This window comes from Vulpes lagopus, chromosome 10, assembly GCF_018345385.1.
Source record: "Vulpes lagopus strain Blue_001 chromosome 10, ASM1834538v1, whole genome shotgun sequence".
Taxonomy (NCBI): Eukaryota; Metazoa; Chordata; class Mammalia; order Carnivora; family Canidae; genus Vulpes; species Vulpes lagopus.
The window spans coordinates 3,364,989-3,384,376 of NC_054833.1; the positions used below are offsets into that span (position 1 = coordinate 3,364,989).

Here is a 19,388-nt window from a genome sequence, read left to right on the forward strand (position 1 = left end):
CTAAACCATTCCCAACCAATGCAAGAATTAGGAACCTAATAATTTGTGATATCTTGAATTTTTTTACTTTGGATCTCAAATTTTTCCAGCATAGTAGCTCTGAGTACCTTACTTCCCTTAAGGAAATGCCAACTCAGAATCTCGTATTTATTTCAGTAGGCTAAAACACCATCTTTGCCACTGATATAGAATATACTTGAAGCTTGCTAGACCTGTTTCTCCCATCTTCAAAATAGGGCAATTCTGGTCTTTCTTGTACACTGGTAAAACAAATGTCCCAAACAACAGCATATAAACAAGAGCAGATGAAGTCAGAAGAGCTATACTAAGAATACATAATTTTACCTTTAATACTTATAGTTTCTGGCATATAGCAAGAGCTCAATAAATGCCCATTAAATGGTGAGGAAAAGTGAAGGATAGTGTCCTAACTAGCGTCCTAGGGAGGCAGACTAACATTTTCATGAAGTACCAAAATAGATTCTAAATTCATTATGTATGTTTCAAAATAGGTGTTCATTGTAATTGCACTGAGTTAAAAAGGTGTTAAAAGTTTAACATTCTGGGCTAAGCCTGTGTATGTCAAAGACCTTTGGGAACAAGCCTGTTTGCATCAGATTTGTTAGTGCAGTGAGAGGGCACTCTGAACGTATTATAGAATGCCAGGTAAGAGGAGAAAGAGAAGTGCCTTTTGTAAGTTTTTTGAAGGATTCTGTGGGGTTCTTGGGATCAGAAATTGGTCCATATTAGTTACTGTTTCCGAGGCAGACTGGAAAAGAAAGGGGTTAATTAGGGATTGGGTTTTGTCATGAGCAGAAGAGAGTAGCATCTGGGCATCACCAAACTGGGTGGGAATCACAAAGCAAAGGGGCCTCTACAGCAAGAAAGCAATAGTCATTTACAGAGAGGATTCTTGCATCATTTTATGGCCTGAGTTTAGGAGGTGGGTTTCTTAAGGTTCTTCCAATATCTGGAGAAGTTTCTCCTAAAGCATGACTTTGGGAGAAACCGTATTTCCTATTAACTTCTGATTTTCTCCGTGTCTTCTCTGCCTCATCAAATGGCAGGGTTGCGTTTCTCTTTTTGGTTCAACTTGATTTCCATTCTTTCAGTCCTGGACAGGTGTTTCTTTCAGTGTTATCATTTAATTCCCACAATCATCCTATATGAGTGCTATTATCTCCATCTTATAATTAAGGAAACTGTTTAGCAGGTCATGTAACTCCTCCAAGGCCTGTCCCCTGCCATGGAGAAGCCTAATAGGGAGGGGCCTGCTCATGGGGTTTCTGTGACCCAATGCTGTGTATTTCCTAGGCACGGGAAAGTGCTAAGAATGCTCGAGGAATGCCCTGGCTTCCTTTTCTGCCCTGTGTTACCATACCTAGATGCTTGAGTATTTTTATAGTAAGAAAACAATAAACGGGGATGCCTGGGTGGCTCAGTGGTTGAGTGTTTGTCTTTGGCTCAGGTCCTGATCCTGGGGTCCTGGGATGGAGTCCTGCATTGGGGCTCCCCATAGGGAGCCTGCTTCTCCCTCTGCCTGTCTCTGCCTCTGTGTCTCAAATATAAATAAATAATAAATAAATAAATAAATATATTTTTAAAAACCCCAATAAATGCAATAAAGCCTTTCTTGTGAGTTTTCTGTGGTTCAGATCATCATCTTCCCGTAGATGGAAACGTAGACTAAATACCTGGAGGCACCTAGTTACTTCAGAACGCATGGATGGGGCCCACCCCAGCTCCAGCAAACCTAAGTCAGAAAGTAGCACGTGCTCATGACATAGCAGGGCCCAGAGAGCTCCCGGGGGGAGTGGACCTGTGCATGGGGGTGTCTTCGTTCCTCAGACACATTCGCAAAGGATCTTCTTTAACTTGGGTGGTGCGCTCATAGCTTCCTTGAACCACCCTCTTCTGGGCATTAGAAAGAGGCTCCTGTCGCAGGCCGTCTGGGATCATGGAGACAGGAAAGGACCTGGAGAGGGAAATGGGGTGAGCATCCAGGACGCCTGCCCTCCCGAAGGCCTTCTGCTAGGTCCCCCGCGGCTGGGAGCCGGCCGCCCGGGGACCCACCTCTTCCACCGCGCGGGGAGCCTTGAGCTGGGCAGGGAGCGGCGCCGGGGGCCGTGCAGGGAGAGGGGCAGAGCGCGCGGCCCGCCCCTCGCTGGGGACGCGTGCGCGCGCGTCGCCGTGGTAACGCGAAGGGAAGGCGCTGCCGGACGGGCGCGCGCTCCCCCGCTCCCGCGGGCGCTGCTGCGGGGCCGCCCGGGGTCCCCCGGGCTGTGCGGTTCTCAGAACCCCGCGGGCCCCCGCTGTGCTCGGCGCAGGCGGGGCGGCCGGGCTCGGGCTCGGGCTCGGGCTCGGGGCCGGAGGTAAGCGCGCCGCAGTTGTCTGCGCGGGCCGGGGTTCGGAGCCGAGTGGCTTCTCCGGGCTCTGGGGTGCGGAGAGGAGGCGACGGCTTCCTGGGCGGGGCGGCCCCCCTGGAGCGCGCGTGTGCGAGCGCGCGTGAGCGCCTGCGAGTGTGGCCGCGCGCCGCCGGCCCGTGGCGACGCCCGGGGGCAGGTGGCGGGCAGGTGCGGCTCGGGTGCTGCGGGGCGGGGCGCGGGGGGCGCGGGGGCAGGTGGCGGGCAGGTGCGGCTCGGGTGCTGCGGGGCGGGGCGCGGGGGGCGCGGGGCGGGGCGCGGGGGCAGGTGGCGGGCAGGTGCGGCTCGGGTGCTGCGGGGCGGGGCGGGGCGCGGGGGCAGGTGGCGGGCAGGTGCGGCTCGGGTGCTGCGGGGCGGGGCGGGGCGGGGCTGCCGGCTGACGCCGGAGCGGCCGAGGCCGGCGCCGAGCTCGGGGGACGCGCTTCTGCGGCCCGGGGCACCGCTCGGGGGCGGCATCCTCGGCGGGGCCGTTGGGCTGTCCCGGAGCAGGGTGGAGTCGGGAAGCCTCGCATCTGTTCCCAGGCCGCCGATGGCGTCGCTGGGACCCGTGGAGTCGCTCTCTGTGAACTTGGTAATACGTACCGGTGTGTGCTGTCGCCTGCTGCGTGCGTTGCTGCGGCCCCTTACCGTTCATCGGAAGCTTGAACCTCTTCATGGCTTTTCTCTCTTTCCTTTGCACTTGCTCCACGGAAGGCACTTTAGTCAAGTTAGCAATAACCGAGAGCATCAGCCTGGCATCAGGAGGGCCATCCTTCTCTCCGTCACTCTTCCTCTTGATAATTTGTAGAGAGGAGAGAATAGGATGTTCATACTCATGTCCATTTTCATGCTGCTTTCTTCACCTCCGCATGTTGGTTTGTGGGTTAAATGTTAGTGGCTTAAACGGGGCTTAAATGGAAAAGTTGAATGATGCTTTGGGTAATAGAAAAAGCAAATTGGAGACAACCTTCCTCAAAAAAACAAGAATTTCTGAGGTGAACGCTAATATTTATTCCTTTATTCCTGAAATGCATGTTCACTGTCTGAACACCCCAGACTGTTTATAACAAGAAGACTGCAATCCTGGAAACCACTGAAGTTAAGGCAAATAGAATTTTTTATTTTTCGTTTATTATTTTACATCATCTTTCATATAAATGAGGAAACGTGCACATAACGATTCTGTCACAGACTTCAGAGTCATAGAGAAAGCTGAATTCCTCTGAACTTTGAAAAAGAGAAATGTGAACATATATGAAGACTTTTTAGAATCATAGTAAGCTTGCCATGTATAATGCCAATGCGGGGACTTAACGATCTTTCAGAAAAACAAAAATAAGTCAAAATCTTTACATATTAAAAATAGTCAAAAGAGGGCTTCAGTAACTTCTTAATGCAAAAGAATGGATTTGCTGTTAATTTTTCTTGACTTAATTTTTTTTCTAGCCAAGCAGAAAACATGTATTCTCTTTAAATAAATGTAGAACCAGACCTGACTCTTTCATGTTGGGGGGCAGTTGATATAGATTGCCAGGTCACGTGGCTTGGGTTTGGTCATGGTTTTGCTACTTTGTGGTTGTGTCACACTTGGCAAATTCCTTAATCCCTCTAAGCCTCAGTTTCTTTATCTGTAAAGTAAGAGTTATAATAGGAATTAAATAAAGTCATACATATAGAAGTACTTTGCTCAGTGCCTGGTATACAGTAACATTCAATAAAAGTTAGGTATTATTACTCTTTTTTTTCTTTTTTTTATTCATTTATTTGTGAGAGAGACACAGAGGCAGAGACAGTGGCAGAGGGAGGAGCAGGTTCTCTGCAGGGAGCCTGATGTGGGACTTGATCCCCAGGACTCGGATCATGACCTGAGCCAAAGGCAGATGCTCAACCTCTGAGCCCCCCAAGTGCCCCAGGTATTATTACTCTTGAAATAAGTTTTCTTTTCAGGAAATATTTTCTGTCTTCAGAATAACTTGGCACTGAAAATAGAATTATTTTGATGTGACAAAAGCTAGTTCTGATTTATACTGTCAAACCATAATACAATGCATATTTTTTTTGCAGTATTGTTATAACAACAAAACAACAATGGTGAATATAATCACAATCCTAAAGGCATATAATTCCAGAAAATTATATTTAATACCACAGGGGAAGGAGTTTTGCTTTAGTAGGCCTGGAGTAATTAGTAGGTTCTTGCTCTATTTGTTTTTTTTAAATCTGTATTTTTAGAGACTATCCATGTGAATTCAATAGCAAGAGATTATTTTCTTTCCTTTTTTAAAAATTTTTATTTATTTATTCATTAGACAGACACACACACACACACACACACAGAGGCAGAGACACTGGCAGAGGGAGAAGCAGGCTCTCCATGCAGGGAGCCCGATGCAGGACTCGATTCTGGAACTCCGGGATCACGCCCTGGGTCAAAGGCAGACATTCAACCACTGAGCCACCCAGGCATCCCTATTTTATTTACTTCTATTAAGCAGTAAAAAGGGTTGGACCAAAATAACCTCTATTTTTGCATCATTTTTCAGTCTTTTAACAATAGGTGTTTGAGTTTCAGAGCAAAGCTTCTTAAAGAAATAATATACAGGTAGATAAAGATACAGTGTTGGATTTTTAGCTCTGTTCCCTTCCCAAATAACCTTGGTAGAATTACATTATCTAGCTGCATATTCTTTTCCTGAATTTCAAAACAAGCAAGGAATCCTAGTAAACATCTATCTATTCAATTTAAGCAGTGTAGCTAGAATAAGGGCCTCAAAATGAATTTTATTTATCTTTTTAAATTCTTTAAAAAAGATTTTATCTGCTTTTTTTTTTTCAAAGATTTTATCTATTTATTCATGAGAGACAGAGAGAGAGAGAGGCAGAGACACAGAGGGAGAAGCAGACTCCCTGCAGGAGCCTGACGCAGAACTCCATCCCACTGAGCCACCCAGGCGTCCCTTATCTATTTATTTGACAGAAAGAGGAGAGCTAGAGAGGGAGAGAACATCAGCAGGGGGAGGGGCAGAGTTGAAGAAGCAGGCTCCCTGCTGAGCAGAGCACCCAACTGGGGCTCCATCCCAGGACCCTGAGATCTTGACCTGAGCCAAAGGCAGATGCTTAACCACCTGAGCCACCCATATGCTCTTCAAAATGAATTTTTAAAGGTGGAATCATTCCATGCCATAATTTAAAGCATCATAATTATGAGAATCAAGGGGAAATTAACTCGTGTTGCTACCCACAATTTTATGTATTATATTTTGCAGTATGTTTTTCATGTGGTAAGGAGGTACAGATTGCATCCCTGCTGCTTAACTAGTCTTTACCTTCTTACTCTGGGCTTTTTTTTTTTTTTTTTTTTTTTTTTAAGATCTTATTTATTTATTCATGAGAGACACAGAGAGAGGCACAGACACAGGCAGAGAGAGAAGCAGGCCCCATGCAGGGAGCCTGACATGGGACTCGATCCCAGGTCTCCAGGATCACGCCCTGGGCTGAAGGTGGCCCTAACTAAACCCAGGCTGCCCCACGAGGGCTTTTGTATCCACTGCCATGCTGCGCCAGCTCTTCCCAAATCTGGAGAAACCTTTTTTGACCTTATTATACTAGTCTTCTTCCACTCAGTTGGCCATTCTCACTTTTTTTTAAAGATTCATATATTTATTTTATGGGTAAGGGGCAAACGGAGAGGGAAGAGACAGAGAGGGAGCACCCTAAGTAGGCTCCACGAGGAGCATGGAGCAGTTTGGTGCTGTATCTCACAACCCTTAGATTATGACCTGAGCAGAATCAGTCAGATGCTTGACCATTACAGCAGCCCAGGTGCCCCTCTGTGGTTTTATTTTTTTTTTTTAATTTTTATTTATTTATGATAGTCACACAGAGAGAGAGAGAGGCAGAGACACAGGCAGAGGGAGAAGCAGGCTCCATGCACCGGGAGCCCGACGTGGGATTTGATCCCGGGTCTTCAGGATCACGCCCTGGGTCAAAGGCAGGCGCCAAACCGCTGTGCCACCCAGGGATCCCTCCTCTGTGGTTTTATTTCTAATTGCACAAGTCATGATTTGGATCTCTTAAACTATGCCCTTAAAAGAAATCCTCCTGGGGCACCTGGGTGGCTTACTCGGTTGAGCATCTGCCTTGGGCTGAGGTCATGATCCTGGGGTCCTGGGACTGAGTTCCGGGTCAGGCTACCTGCTCAGCAGGAAGTCTACTACTCTCTCTCCCTCTTTCTCTCTCCTCTCAAATAAATAAATAAAATCTTAAAAACTTTTAAAAAGGGCAGCCCCAATGGCCCAGAGGTTTGGGCCACACACCTTCAGCCCGGGGTGTGATCCTGGAGACCTGGGATCGAGTCCCATGTCGTGCTCCCTGCATGGAGCCTGCTTCTCCCCCTGCCTGTGTCTCTGCCTCTCCCTGTCTCTCTCTCTCTCTCTCAATCTCTCTCTCTCTCTCTCTCTCTGTGTCTGTCATGAATAAATAAATAAAATCTTAAAAAAAAAAGTTAAAAAAAAAAATAAAAAAAAAATAATAAAAAAAAAAAATTAAAAAAAAAAAAAAAAGTTAAAAAATCCTCCTGTACTGTTGCTTTATTGTGTTTATCTTCTCTCTTCCCTGTAGTCTTTGTCACCTCTGCAAACATACTTCTCTATAGTGTCTTCTTGGTATACTTTTACCTCCCGTTCTTGCCCTCACTTGTTACATCAGCCACCTCTCCTTTGTACTGGTTTGTTCCCTAGTGGGTGGTACATTTTTTAGGGTGCTCGTCTTCAGTGGGAATCATTTTTCTGGTGGAGTTCCATGTGCTTTCTATTGGGAAACTGACCCTCTGGACAGGTTTTGCAGTGCATATGCCTTAAAGTTTAGCCTTGCATTAATAAAAGACTTCTTGTTGGGATCCCTGGGTGGTGCAGCGGTTTAGCGCCTGCCTTTGGCCCAGGGCACGATCCTGGAGACCCGGGATCAAATCCCACGTCGGGCTCCCGGTGCATGGAGCCTGCTTCTCCCTCTGCCTATGTCTCTGCCTCTCTCTCTCTCTCTCTGTGTGTGACTATCATAAATTAAAAAAAAAAAAAAAAAGACTTGTTGTTGTATATGCATATGTTCCATTTAGCCTGGACATAGAGGTACTGGGTTGTCCAAGCAGAGTCCCCATGAGGGGGTGTGACTTGGCAGTCCTGGGTTGCCTCAGCATGCCTCAGGCTTCTTCTAGCCCCTGTTTATTAGTCTTTCTAGGCTGCACTGACACTTGTGAGGCTCTTCATAATATCTCATAATGTTGGTAGATGTCCACCATCCTTCCTACTGCACCTGCGAACAAGATGCCACAGATTCAGGAGATTAAAACAAGACCCATTTGTTAGCATGAATTAGGGTCTCCCTGGACCCACCGCAGGTTACCAGCCAAGTGCATTCTCATCTGGAGGCTGTGGGGGAGACGCTACTTCCAAGCTTATTCAGGTTGTTGGCAGAAGCCAGTCCCCTGTGCTTATAGGACTGAGATCCGCCTTCCCTGCCAGCTGTCCCTGTGGTTGCTCTCAGCAACTTGAGGCGGCTCTCAAGTTCTTTCCAGATAACGCCCTTCATCGTCAAAGCCAGCAACAGAATATTTCTATCAATGTCTCCCTTCTGTTAGCAGAGAGAGATAACTGGTTTACATGGCTCGAATGATAGGTTAGGATTACTCCGATGGTCTCCGTGTCTTAGAGCCAACTGATTTGTGACCTTAATTATATCTGCAAAATCATCTTTGCCAGGAATCCTAACATAATTATGGGAGTAACACCCAGGGATGAGTGTCACCAGGCCACCTTTGAATTTTGCCTGTCACACTTGCTGATGGCTCTCTGATTGACCGCAGCTCAAACGTGCAGTTGGTAAAACAACCTTGTGTTTTAATCTTCATCGTGTTGCTCCTTTTTTGGTCTTGGTAGCTCTGGTAATATTACTTGTACATCTTTTGTCAACCTTGACAGATTATAGCTTCTCTAGAACACGGATTATACCGCAAAAAAGACTGCAGCAGGTGGAACAAGACTTTGTGGTATAAAACTCACTCGGCCTGGAGCTGTGTGTGTTTCGAGGAGAGAGAGAGAGTGTGTGTGTGTTTGTGTGTGTTGTGTCCCGCCTGGCCATTTGTCTTTTGGAAGGAAGGTCCCATGCTGGTCTGCCAGGCTAGTCTCCAGCCACCCGGCCTTGTTGTCTTTGTATTCATAACAGGTGTTAACGCTTTTTGGAGAATACTTTTTAATTCTGTGGAACTTGCATGTTTTTGTGTCTTTCATAGTATTTAATTCTTTAATTGACCGAACTGAACTTTTGTCTCTGGATTTGAAACCAAATTGTTTTCCCTCCTTCTTTTTTCCCCCATTCTTAACGTTATTTTGTTAGTCTTTTGAAGATTCCTCCTCATTAGTCACGTATAGTTGTCATGATAGCATTGATTAAGTCATAATTCCCATCCCACTGTTTTGGGGTTGTGGGTTTTTTGTTTTGTTTTGATTTGCTCCTGATTTGTTATAGAGTAAGACACAGTGAAAAGTCATTTTAATTCTTATAATTTAGGGACGCCTGGGTGGCTCAGCAGTTGAACGTCTGCCTTTGACTCAGGTCATGATCCTGGAGTTCTGGGATCAAGTCCCACATCAGGCTTCCTTCAGGGAGCCTCCTTCTCCCTCCACTTGTGTCTCTGCCTCTCTCTGTGTCTCTCATGAATAAATAAATAAAATATTTAAAAATAATAATTCTTATATTTTAGATGGGTTTTGTTTAATAATGAATATTAGAGTCTACCTTTGCTTTTTCTTCTAATTCCCCAAGCATCCTTATATATTTTTGTTTGTTTATTTTTTGGCAAATGAATATTATTAAGTACTTTAAAGCACTCTGCTGAGTTTTGATTCATACTCCATTTCTTTGTGAACCTAACACATGGTCGTCTTTGACGTCTGTCATCCTCCTAGGGCAAACTGTCTCACCCAGCATACTCATTCCTTCTGTTTTCTCTCTTAGTATCATCTTTGTAATTGTGTTGAAAACCAGATTCTCGGGCAGCCTGGGTGGCTCAACAAACTTTGAACAATTCAAAGAACAAACTTTTTTCTTTGAACCAGTGTGGTTCTTAGAAAGCTGACAGAGGAGAGGTTTTTCCTCCTCCTCTTCCCTGATCTGCCCTTTGGGGCCCCACACAATCTACTCCCAGCTCCATTCCACACCGTTGCCTGCCACACCGTTGCCCTTCCTGTGTTTAAAACCCAATGCTGGATCGTGTTTCCCTTAATTCTTCTTGATCTCCTAATAGGGCATCATTTTATACTGTAATTGTAAAGCATTATCTCTGTTGCCAGTAAAGTCCTGGTAATCCTCTGTGTTGATTGGCGCAGGTTTTCTTTTCTTTTTTTTTTTTTTTTTAAAGATTTTATTTATTTATTCATGAGAGACACAGACAGAGGGAGGCAGAGATACAGGCAGAGGGAGAAGCAGGCTCCCTGTAGAGAGCCTGAAGTGGGACTGGATCCCAGGACCCCGGGATCATGCCCTGAGCCAAAGGCAGATGCTCAACCACTGAGCCACCCAGGTGCCCCTGGCACAGGATTTCTATAACTTGTTTTACTTTTTCGGCTTCTAGTGGAAAAAGAGTATAGAATATGGTACTAAAAAATTGCCAAGTTTTTACATTCTTGGTTTAGCCCCTCGCTGAATGGATTGTCTAGATTTCCTTCCATCTCCCTTGTCTGCTGGTGAAGAATGTGGGGCCTGCTAGTTCCTCGTAGGTGCAGCCGCAGCATGGTCTCTCCTGCAGGTACTTTGAGCTATGTCCAACCCATACCTCTCTCCAGGCCCCGGCAGGTCAGGGGTAAAGGGGTGTGACCCTCGAACAGTTCATCACCTGGTTTGTCGGGGGAAAGTGCTGGAAGTGAGAAAGATCCGGGCTGACTCTTTATTTCTACGTTCCCCTACTATTGAAAACTTCGAGGCTCGTTTTGGAAAAACTGCAAACTAACTTCTGTCTGGTGAGCCACAGAATTTCAGCCAATTCAATCAACATTCTGTATACCTTTGAGGATCGATCACAGTCTCTGTCTTACCTCTAAGATTGTTATTGGGAGGCTCAGATAATATGGAGCATGTAAAATTACCTTGTGAATATAAGCCCTATTATAAATGGCTGTCATATTGACGTGGTAGTGATAAGTATTACAAGCCATTAATTTCCTTGTTAGAAAGACTAATAGCTGGCAATATTCTACTTTCTTTCCTTTGCTATCATAGGAAATAAATGAACAATTGTTTAATTCATGCCAGAAACTTAATTCATTTTTTAGAGATTGTATTTTTAAGTAATCTCTATACCAAACATGAGACTTAAACTCATGACCCTGAGATCAAGAGTCACATGCTCTACTGAATGAGCCAGTCGGGTGCCCCCAGGAAGTTAAATTGTAAAGGAAAAGTTTTTGGCTAGCTGATCACAGGTCTGCTAATAAATAGAATTAAAGATTGAACATTCTCCAAATTGACGAATGATTTGCCAGATTGAAAAGTTTAGTAAAGAAGTGAAGGAAAAACCCTACTCTGCCCTTCAAGATTAAGAATTAAATTGATAAGGGAGAGATTAACAGGAGAAAAAAATCCAAGTTTTATGACCTGTGCATATGGAGGCTCAATAGTGAAATTGAGACCTAAAGAAATGACCAAAGCAGGCAGCTTTATAGTTTTTAGACAAGAGTGGATAAATCTTTGAGAAATTGATAGGAGAAAGAAAACTTAATTTTGAGAGCTTTGGTTAGCAAGGAGTTCTAAACAGAATTTGGGCTGGGGTCGTAAATTAGTAAACAGTCACAAGGGCTGTTTATACAGCCTTCTGAGCTCTAAATTTCCTGTCTCTGGTGCTGAGGATGTCTCCTTTACCTCTTGGTACAGAGAGGGCACCTTTCAGGCAGGAGATTTATTTCCGGCTTTCAGGGGGATGGAGAAAGTTCTGAGTGTCCTGGTTGCATAGGCTGTCTCTTAAGTAACCTTTATTTAAATCAATCAACATGACAGAGTGACACATTTTGGGGCAGCCCACCATGGGACCCTACAGAAATCACCAGCTGTGTTCAGAATTTGACACAAAGCAGGTTCGCTTTCATTGACACCCAAAGCACTGAGCCCCCAGACCTGGCTGTCACCCAGTACTGATGGGACTTTCCTGCAGGGTCACCTGCCTGCCCTCGCTGGGTGGTCAAGAGGTGCTAATTAACTTTTATAGCACAGAACAGAGCATTTGCTTAGGTAGCAGGGATGATCCCATTAGGTAAGAATTCAATTTAGGGAGAAATAAAAGTGCTGAGCCAATTGAAAGCTAAGCTATTCCCATAGTTAGGGAGATTGTTTAAAGCCCCATGATGTACACTCAAGGTTTTACCTGCTGGAATTACTCTTCTTAATGTAGGAGCAGTGTCTCCAGGAGCATAAATCTGGTGTTATTTACAGAGGAAGGGCTGTGAGGCAGTGTCTTAATTTTGCAGCAGTTTAGAGATGGTAAAATATTTGCTGTAGCAGTTGGCCAATTGCTGCATAAATAAACAAACATTTTCTTACCTTTTCTTCCAGCGTATACCCTATCATTAAATGTCTCTCTGTCTGTGAATTGTTCTTTAATTTTTTTCATTTTTTAAAGATTTTATTTATTTGTTCATGAGAGACAGAGAAAGGCAGAGACATAGGCAGAGGGAGAAGCAGGCTCCGTGTGGGGAGCCAGATGCGGGACTCATCCTAGGGGGCCCCCAGGATCACAACCTGAGTTGGAAGGCAGACGCTCAACCACAGAGCAACGCAGGGGTCCCATGAATTGTTCTTTTATCTGATTTATCCAGTCACGCCCACAACAAGCAGGAAATTACTGTGTTCGGTTCTAGCACTGCTGCTGCTTTGATTCCCTGAATCCAAGACATGTAGGTGATAAACCCATGGCCTGCAACCATCCCTGAGTTTGGAGGCTGCCTCTCAGCAAAGACAGATTCTGTCATAGTGACTTAAGTCCAGGAGGAAGAATAATAAAAAGAAAGCATCCCTGGTAGCCTCAGTGGCTAAGTTAAAACAGAAACACAGACCTGTCTTGGTTGAGCTTCCTGGATCTGAAAAGCAGGAGTTTGTCCCTTGAGCTTTGTTAGTCTGTAAACCACAAAGGGGACAACGTATTCATACAGCCTGTATGCCCTGTCAGGAAATGCTGTCCAGCAGTTGCATCTGGGCTCCTTTGGGAAGCTTTCCCATGAGAGGAGACGAGGCTCCTTTGGGAAGCTTTCCTTTTCCTTGGGCAAGAGAGCTGCAACTGGTTTTCTGAGCCCGCAGAAGCATTTCACTCCAGCATTATCTATATAGTCAAAAATCAGAAACAATCTTAATGGTTTAGCAATCAGGAAATTAGTGAAGTAAATTATAATAATCACCTCAGTGGAATGCAGCATAATAACAAATAAGAATAAATATGCAGAATGTAACAGTGAAGAGTCATTTTTGTGATAGAAGTCATTTTTGTATTAATCTGATAGTTTTGGTAATGTATATGTATACATATTGAATAAATCAAAGGAGAGCCTAAAAGAAGAATATAGTCATTCATTAGTACGATTTGATTATAACTTTTCTGGTGTACATTTTTGTTATGCTGGGTTTTTTAAATTTTTTAATTTTTTAAAGATTTTATTTATTTATTCATGAGAGACACAGAGAGAGAGAGACAGAGAGGCAGAGACATAGGCAGAGGGAGAAGCAGGCTCCATGCAGGGAGCCCGACATGGGGCTCGATCCCGGGTCTCCAGGATCACAGCCTGGGCTGAAGGCAGCGCTAAACCGCTGAGCCCCCCGGGCTGCCCTGTTATGCTGTTTAAATCATTATTTATTTCATCCATTTAGACTCTGTCCAGGCAGTGCACCAGAGCTCATGGACATAGATTCAACCAATAAAAGGCCATTCTTCTAGGGTATACCTCTTCTGGGTTTGGCAGTATGTAATTTTTAAAAATCATACTTCTTCGCTTGATCAAAATTTTTAGCTTAGATATAACACAGCAGGAAGGGACAGCCACAATTCAGTGCCATCATTTCAAAAACTGGTAGCAGCCATGGTAAAGCATCTCTGTTCAACACCTACAATTCAGGCCACAAGGAATCATATCCTGGAATAGATGTTTCACATGTTCCGAGGTCCTTTGTCATTGATGCCACTTCGGTTCTGTCTTGGCCTGCAGAGATGAAAGAAAACCCCCAGTATCTGAAGGCCAGAGTTACTCTTTCTTCCAAAATATCCCAAGATATTTGTCCTTTTTCACCTCTAAGTGAAGCACCTCTCAGTGAGAGCATTCACTTAGAGAATGCTCTCTGTTCTTGGTACTCCATGGGTTAGGATAAAGTGGCAAGTTTCAGAAAGCCTATCTTTTTAAAAGTACAAAGGATGATGTTCTGGGTTGGATTGAGTCCCCTCAAAAAGCTATGGTGAAGGCCTAACTTCTCTGCCTGTGGAATGTGACTTTATTTGGAAATAGAGCCTCTGCAGGTGTAATTGAGTTAAGGTGAGGTCATTAGGGCAAGTCCTTAATCCAGTAGGACTGAGGGGCTTATAGGAAGAGGGAAATCTGGACGCAGAGGCACACAGGGAGGATACCACAAGACAACAGAGGCCGAGGTGGGAGTGATGTCACCGCAAGCCAAGGGGTGGGAGGGACTGCCAGGCTGCACCAGGAGGTGAGGAAGCATTCTGCTCAGTCTGCTGACCTCTCAGTTTCAGACTTCTGGCCTCTGGAACTGTGTGTGATGGGATGTATTTCTCCTGTTTTAAGGCACCTGGTTTGTGGCACTTTGTTACAGCAGCCCTAGGAAACTGACACACATCGTAAAATGCAAGGATCAGGATCGTATTAAATAAATACCTACTTTGGTGAGTACCTAATGAGGACATAGAAGTGGGGAAGGCATTATAGACCTTGGCCAGGCTTTTAATAAGAACTCGGGAAAGGGTGGCTTTATGGCTCAGGACATGATCCCAGGGACCTGGGATCAGCAGGGAGCCTGCTTCTCCCTCTCCCTTTGCTGCCCCCCCTGCTGGTGTCGCTCTCTCTCTCTCTCTCTCTCTCTCTCTCTCTCTCATAAGTAAATAAAATCTTTAAAAAAAGAAAAGCATATCATTTCCCCCATTAAAAAAAAAAAAAAAGGAACCTGGAGGTTGATTTTATGTTTCATAACTTCCGTATGAAACAAGTACAACATATTCAAATTCAAGCGATTTAAAGAAGAGAACTTCAAGGCCAGGAGACAGGAAAACAGAGGGTTGTTTAGAAAAATTATTGCATTGAAAGCAAAAAAATAAAAAGTGAAAATTAAAATACAAGACATGTCCAACCAGTGCTTACTGTAAAACGTGTTAGACTTGAGATGCCTGGGTGGCTCAGTGGTTGAGTGTCTGCCTTCGGCTCAGGCGTGATCCCACGGTCCTGGGATCGAGTCCCACATCAGGCTCCCTGCATGGAGCCTGCTTCTCCCTCTGCCTGTGTCTCTGCCTCTCTCTCTGTGTCTCTCATGAATAAAGAAATAAAATCTTCTAAAAAAAAAAAAAAAAAGTCAGACTTTATAAAGGCAAAACTCCACTAATTTATTCAGATAGGAAGTTCAGATTTTTAGGAAGCCGGATGCCAGCATGTGTTTCATTGCAAATGTTCCACGGTGGCTACTAATGCCTTCCTGCACTGCCTGTTTTCCCCCACTATTCTGGTGAATTTTTATGCTGTTATTTATGGTCTTTAGTACTTTCTGAATAGTCACTATAAATGACCCACAAAATTAAATGTTCCTCTTCCAGATCACCTGTGGGTACTAAAAGTTTGTCAGATGATTGTACGTATTTTAAGACGGTGGCGTCGGTCCCTGAACGGAACTAGCAGATAGATGGCTGGAAGTTGCAACCTCTTCCCCACCTACAGAGTAGCCAGATGCCCATGGTCCTTGATGTAAAGCCACATTTTCAGGCTCTGTATCCTGTTGGTTTCTTAATTCTGCCAAGCGCACAGTCAGACCTGGGAAGGCTCTTTGCTCTGGGTCCCTCAGGGTATCACTCGTCCCTTCATCCTGATCTGTTTGTCAGACAGTGACCATTCGTGTCTTCAGGGAGAAAGGAAAGAAAGCGGCAGGCAGGAGGGCAGAAGCGAGGGAGGGGAAGAAGTGTGTTCACCCAGACCTAACCACCCTCTCTCCAAGTTATTCTCACTGTGGTTCCCTCCACGGCTGTCACGGAGCTCTGAGTCCTCCGCAGGAATTTTGAGCTTCACCCGGGCCTCCCAGTGGAATATAAGCTCCTCAAGGGAACGAGATCAGCAGAACCTAGAATGCTGCCTTGAATATGTAGGTGCTCAATACACTTTCTTCTTCTTTTTTTTTTTTTTTTCAGGATTTATTTATTTGGCAGAGAGTGAGCAAAGTGAGCACAAGCAGGGGCGGGGGCAGAGGGAGAGGGAGAAGCAGACTCCCTGCTGAGCGGGGAGCCCCAGACAGCGGCTGAGACCATGACTCCAGCTGAAGGCAGACGCTTAACCAGCTGAGCCGCCCAGGCGCCCCAGTACACTTTCTTTTAAATAAGAGCTGTATTGAGATACATTTTCATACCTTGAAATTCACACTTTTAAAGTATATAATTTGGTAGCTTTTAGTATATGCAAGATATCTATACGTCACCCTATCTGATTTCAGAAGTCTTCATCGCTTCATTAAAGAAACCTCATACCCACTAAGCTGCCCGTCCTGTCAGTCCCAGTCTCCATAATTTACTGTCTATTTTTATGGATTTGCCTATTCTGGACACTTCATATAAATGGGATCATACAATATGTATGAGGCTTTTTGTGACTGGCTCTTTTCACTTGACACAGTGTTATTAGGATTTATCCCTGTTGTAGTATGTACCACATCTCTTTTATGGCCAGTAACATTCCATTGTATGGAATATACCACTATATATCACATTATGTTTATCCATTCTTTTTTTTTTTTTTTTTAGATTTTATTTATTTATTTAGAGAGAGTACAAGTGTGAGCAGGGGGAGAGGTAAAGGTAAGAGGGAAAGAGAGACAGAATAGGGGTGCCTGGGTGGCTTAGTAGTCAAGCATCTGCCTTCAGCCCAGGGCGTGATCCTGGAGTCCCAGAATTGAGTTGCATATTGGGCTCCCTGCATGCAGCCTGCGTCTTCCTCTGCCTTTGTCTCTGCCTCTCTCTGTGTGTGTCTCTCATGAATAAATAAGTAAAATCTTAGAGAGAGAGAGAGAGAGAGAGAGAGAGAGAGAGAGAATATTGAGCAGACTCCATGCTGAGCACAGAGCCCCATGTAGGACTCAATCGCATGATGATCCTGAGATCATGACCTGAGCCAAAACCAGGAGTTGGATGCTTAACTGACGGACCCACCAGGGCACCCCTGTTTATCTGTTATTAAGTTGGTATACATTTGGGTTATTTCTACTTTCTGGCTACTGTGAATAATGCTACTATGAACATTCCTGTATAGGTTTTTGTGTGGACATGTATTTCCAATTCATAGGAATGGAATTAGTAACTATGCTTAACTGTTCGAGGAAGGACCCAAACTGTTTTCCAAAGGGGCTATACCATCTTACATCCTCACCAGCAATGTGCAAGGGTTCTGGAATCTTCACATCTTCCACAGTAGTTATGGTCTGTCTTGTTTATTATAGATATTTGATGATAACTATCTTGGTGGGTATGAAATGGTATCTCATTGTAGTTTGGCCTTACATTTCTCTCATGACTAATAATATTGAGCATCTTTTTATGTGCTTTTTGGTCAATTTTGTATCTTCTTTGGAGTAATGTCTACTCTGTATATTCTGTGCCTATTTTTTTAACTGGGCTATTTGTCCTTTTGCTGTTGAGTTGCAATTCTGGGTAGAAGTCTTTTATCAAATATATGGCCCGTAAATATTTCCTGCCTTCTGTCAGTTGTGTTTTCATATTCTTGATAGTGTGGTTTGAAACCTAAATGTTTAAAATTTTGGTGAATTCTATTTTATCTAGTTTTCCTTTTGTTATGTGTGCCTTGGGTAGGTACCATACCTAGGAAACCATTGGCTAATCCAAGGTCACAAATATATATATATGTTTTCTTCCAAGAGTTTTAGAGGTCTTTGATTCATTTCAAGTTAATATTTGTATATGGTGTGAGGTAGGGGTCCAACTTCATCCTTTTGCATGTGGCTATACAGTTTTCCCAGAACCGTTTATTGAAAAAACTATTCTTTCCTTATTGAATTGTTCTAGCACCTTTGTTGAATATTTGCTGACTAGAAACGTAAGGGTTTATTTCTGAATTCTCGGTTTTATCCCATTAAAGTATTTTTCTGTCTTTATGCTAGTGCCACATAGTCTCGATTACTATAGTTTTATGCTAAGTTTTTAAATTGGGAAGTGTGAATCCTTCAACCTTATTCTTTTTTCCCCCAGATTTTCTTGGGCTATTTCGGGTACCTTGTATTTCTGTATGAATCTTATAATCAATTTCTGAAAAAAAAAAAGACAGTCATGTTTTTGACAGGAATTGTGTTGAATCTTTAGATCAATTTGGGAAATATTGCTATCTTAATCATATTCAGTACTCCATAAAATAGGTTATCTCTTCATTTAGATCTTCTTTAATTTCAAATACTTTATAGTTTTCATTGTACAAATTTTACACTTTGTTACAATCTATTACAGAATATTCATTATGATGCTATTATAAATAGAATTGTTTTTTTTATTTTATTTTTGCTTGTTCATTGCTATAGAAATACAACTGACTCATATATATTGATCTTCTATCTTGTAACCTTGCTAAACTCTAATAGTATTTTCATAGACTCCTTAAGATTTTCTGTATGTAAGACTGTACCATCTGCAAATAGATATAGTGTTACCTCTTTCTTTCAAATCTGGATACTTTTATTTTACTTTCTCTCTAATGTCCCACCTAGAATGTCTCCTACAGTGTGGAATACAAGTAGAGAGAGCAGATGTCCAATCTTGTTCCTGATCTTAAAGGAAAAGCTTTCATCTTTCACTATTAAATATGGTATTGGTGATGAGTCTTCATAGATTCTGTTTACCAAGTTGAGGAATCAATAAATATTTGAAAATGAATAAATTTTTATATAGTCATTTATATATTCTTTACACATTTTGCATTTTGGGTCTTATTAATAAAGCTATTCCTAATCAGAGTTTATAAAGCTATTTCTGTAATATTTTCTTTTAATCTTAAAACTTAGTGTTTCACAGTAAGGTCTGTAATTCATCTAAAATTTATTTTGTATATGGTATGAGATTGACACGGTAACTTTTTATAATTTCTCTAGAAAGCCAGTTTTCTTGCCACTATTTTTATTCTCCTTCTACTTGCTGGACAATTTGATAGAAACACAAAAGGGAGACAGGAGTTGTTACAGGATGCTGTGCTTTACAATTCTCAAGGCTGAGCACAGCTTTGAGTCATGTGGCAAAGGACCCCAGGTTCATTGTTCCTTCTAAACTGATGGAAATCAGGAGGAAGCCAGGGCTTCACTTACAACTTCCAAATCTCCCTTGAGTGTATTTCAGTGGTTCTAAATTGCATTCAGAATCCTAAGTGCAAGGAAGTCTGAGCAACATGATTTTTACATTTCCATCTCTCCTCTGTGAAGGGATGTATGAAGATGTGCAAGTAGATTCTAGTGTCAGGGTTTTTCAATTTATCTTCAAAGGGTTATCTTCTGTTGTCTTTTCCACCATTTCCCCTTCTGCATTGCACTGTTCTCATGGATCAGGTCATTCATCTTTATTTCTCAGATTCCCTTTTGATTTTGCTAGAGTACCCCCTCAAGGAAGTTTTTTATCAGTGTAAGTGTGATAATATTCTGAGTTTTCAAATGTCCAAAAATGTATTAATTTTACCTTCACATCTGGCTGATAGTTTTGTGCAATGA

At 43.3% G+C, this 19,388-nt stretch overlaps 1 protein-coding gene across 8 annotated transcripts in view; it reads left to right on the forward strand.

Annotated features, from left to right (window-relative positions):
- Positions 1-2,232: 2,232 nt before the first annotated feature.
- KIAA0319 (KIAA0319 ortholog) overlaps positions 2,233-19,388 on the forward strand; it is a 98,792-nt gene continuing 81,636 nt past the window's right edge. For 4 of the 8 annotated variants that reach the window (XM_041772504.1, XM_041772508.1, XM_041772510.1 and 1 more), the window contains exon 1: positions 4,255-4,315. The gene's annotated coding sequence lies outside the window, so the exon portion shown is untranslated. Of the gene's footprint in view, positions 2,373-2,483; positions 2,574-2,791; positions 2,995-4,254; positions 4,316-19,388 lie in introns of those variants that run through there. The other 4 variants (XM_041772505.1, XM_041772512.1, XM_041772506.1 and 1 more) reach the window with 3 other exon arrangements.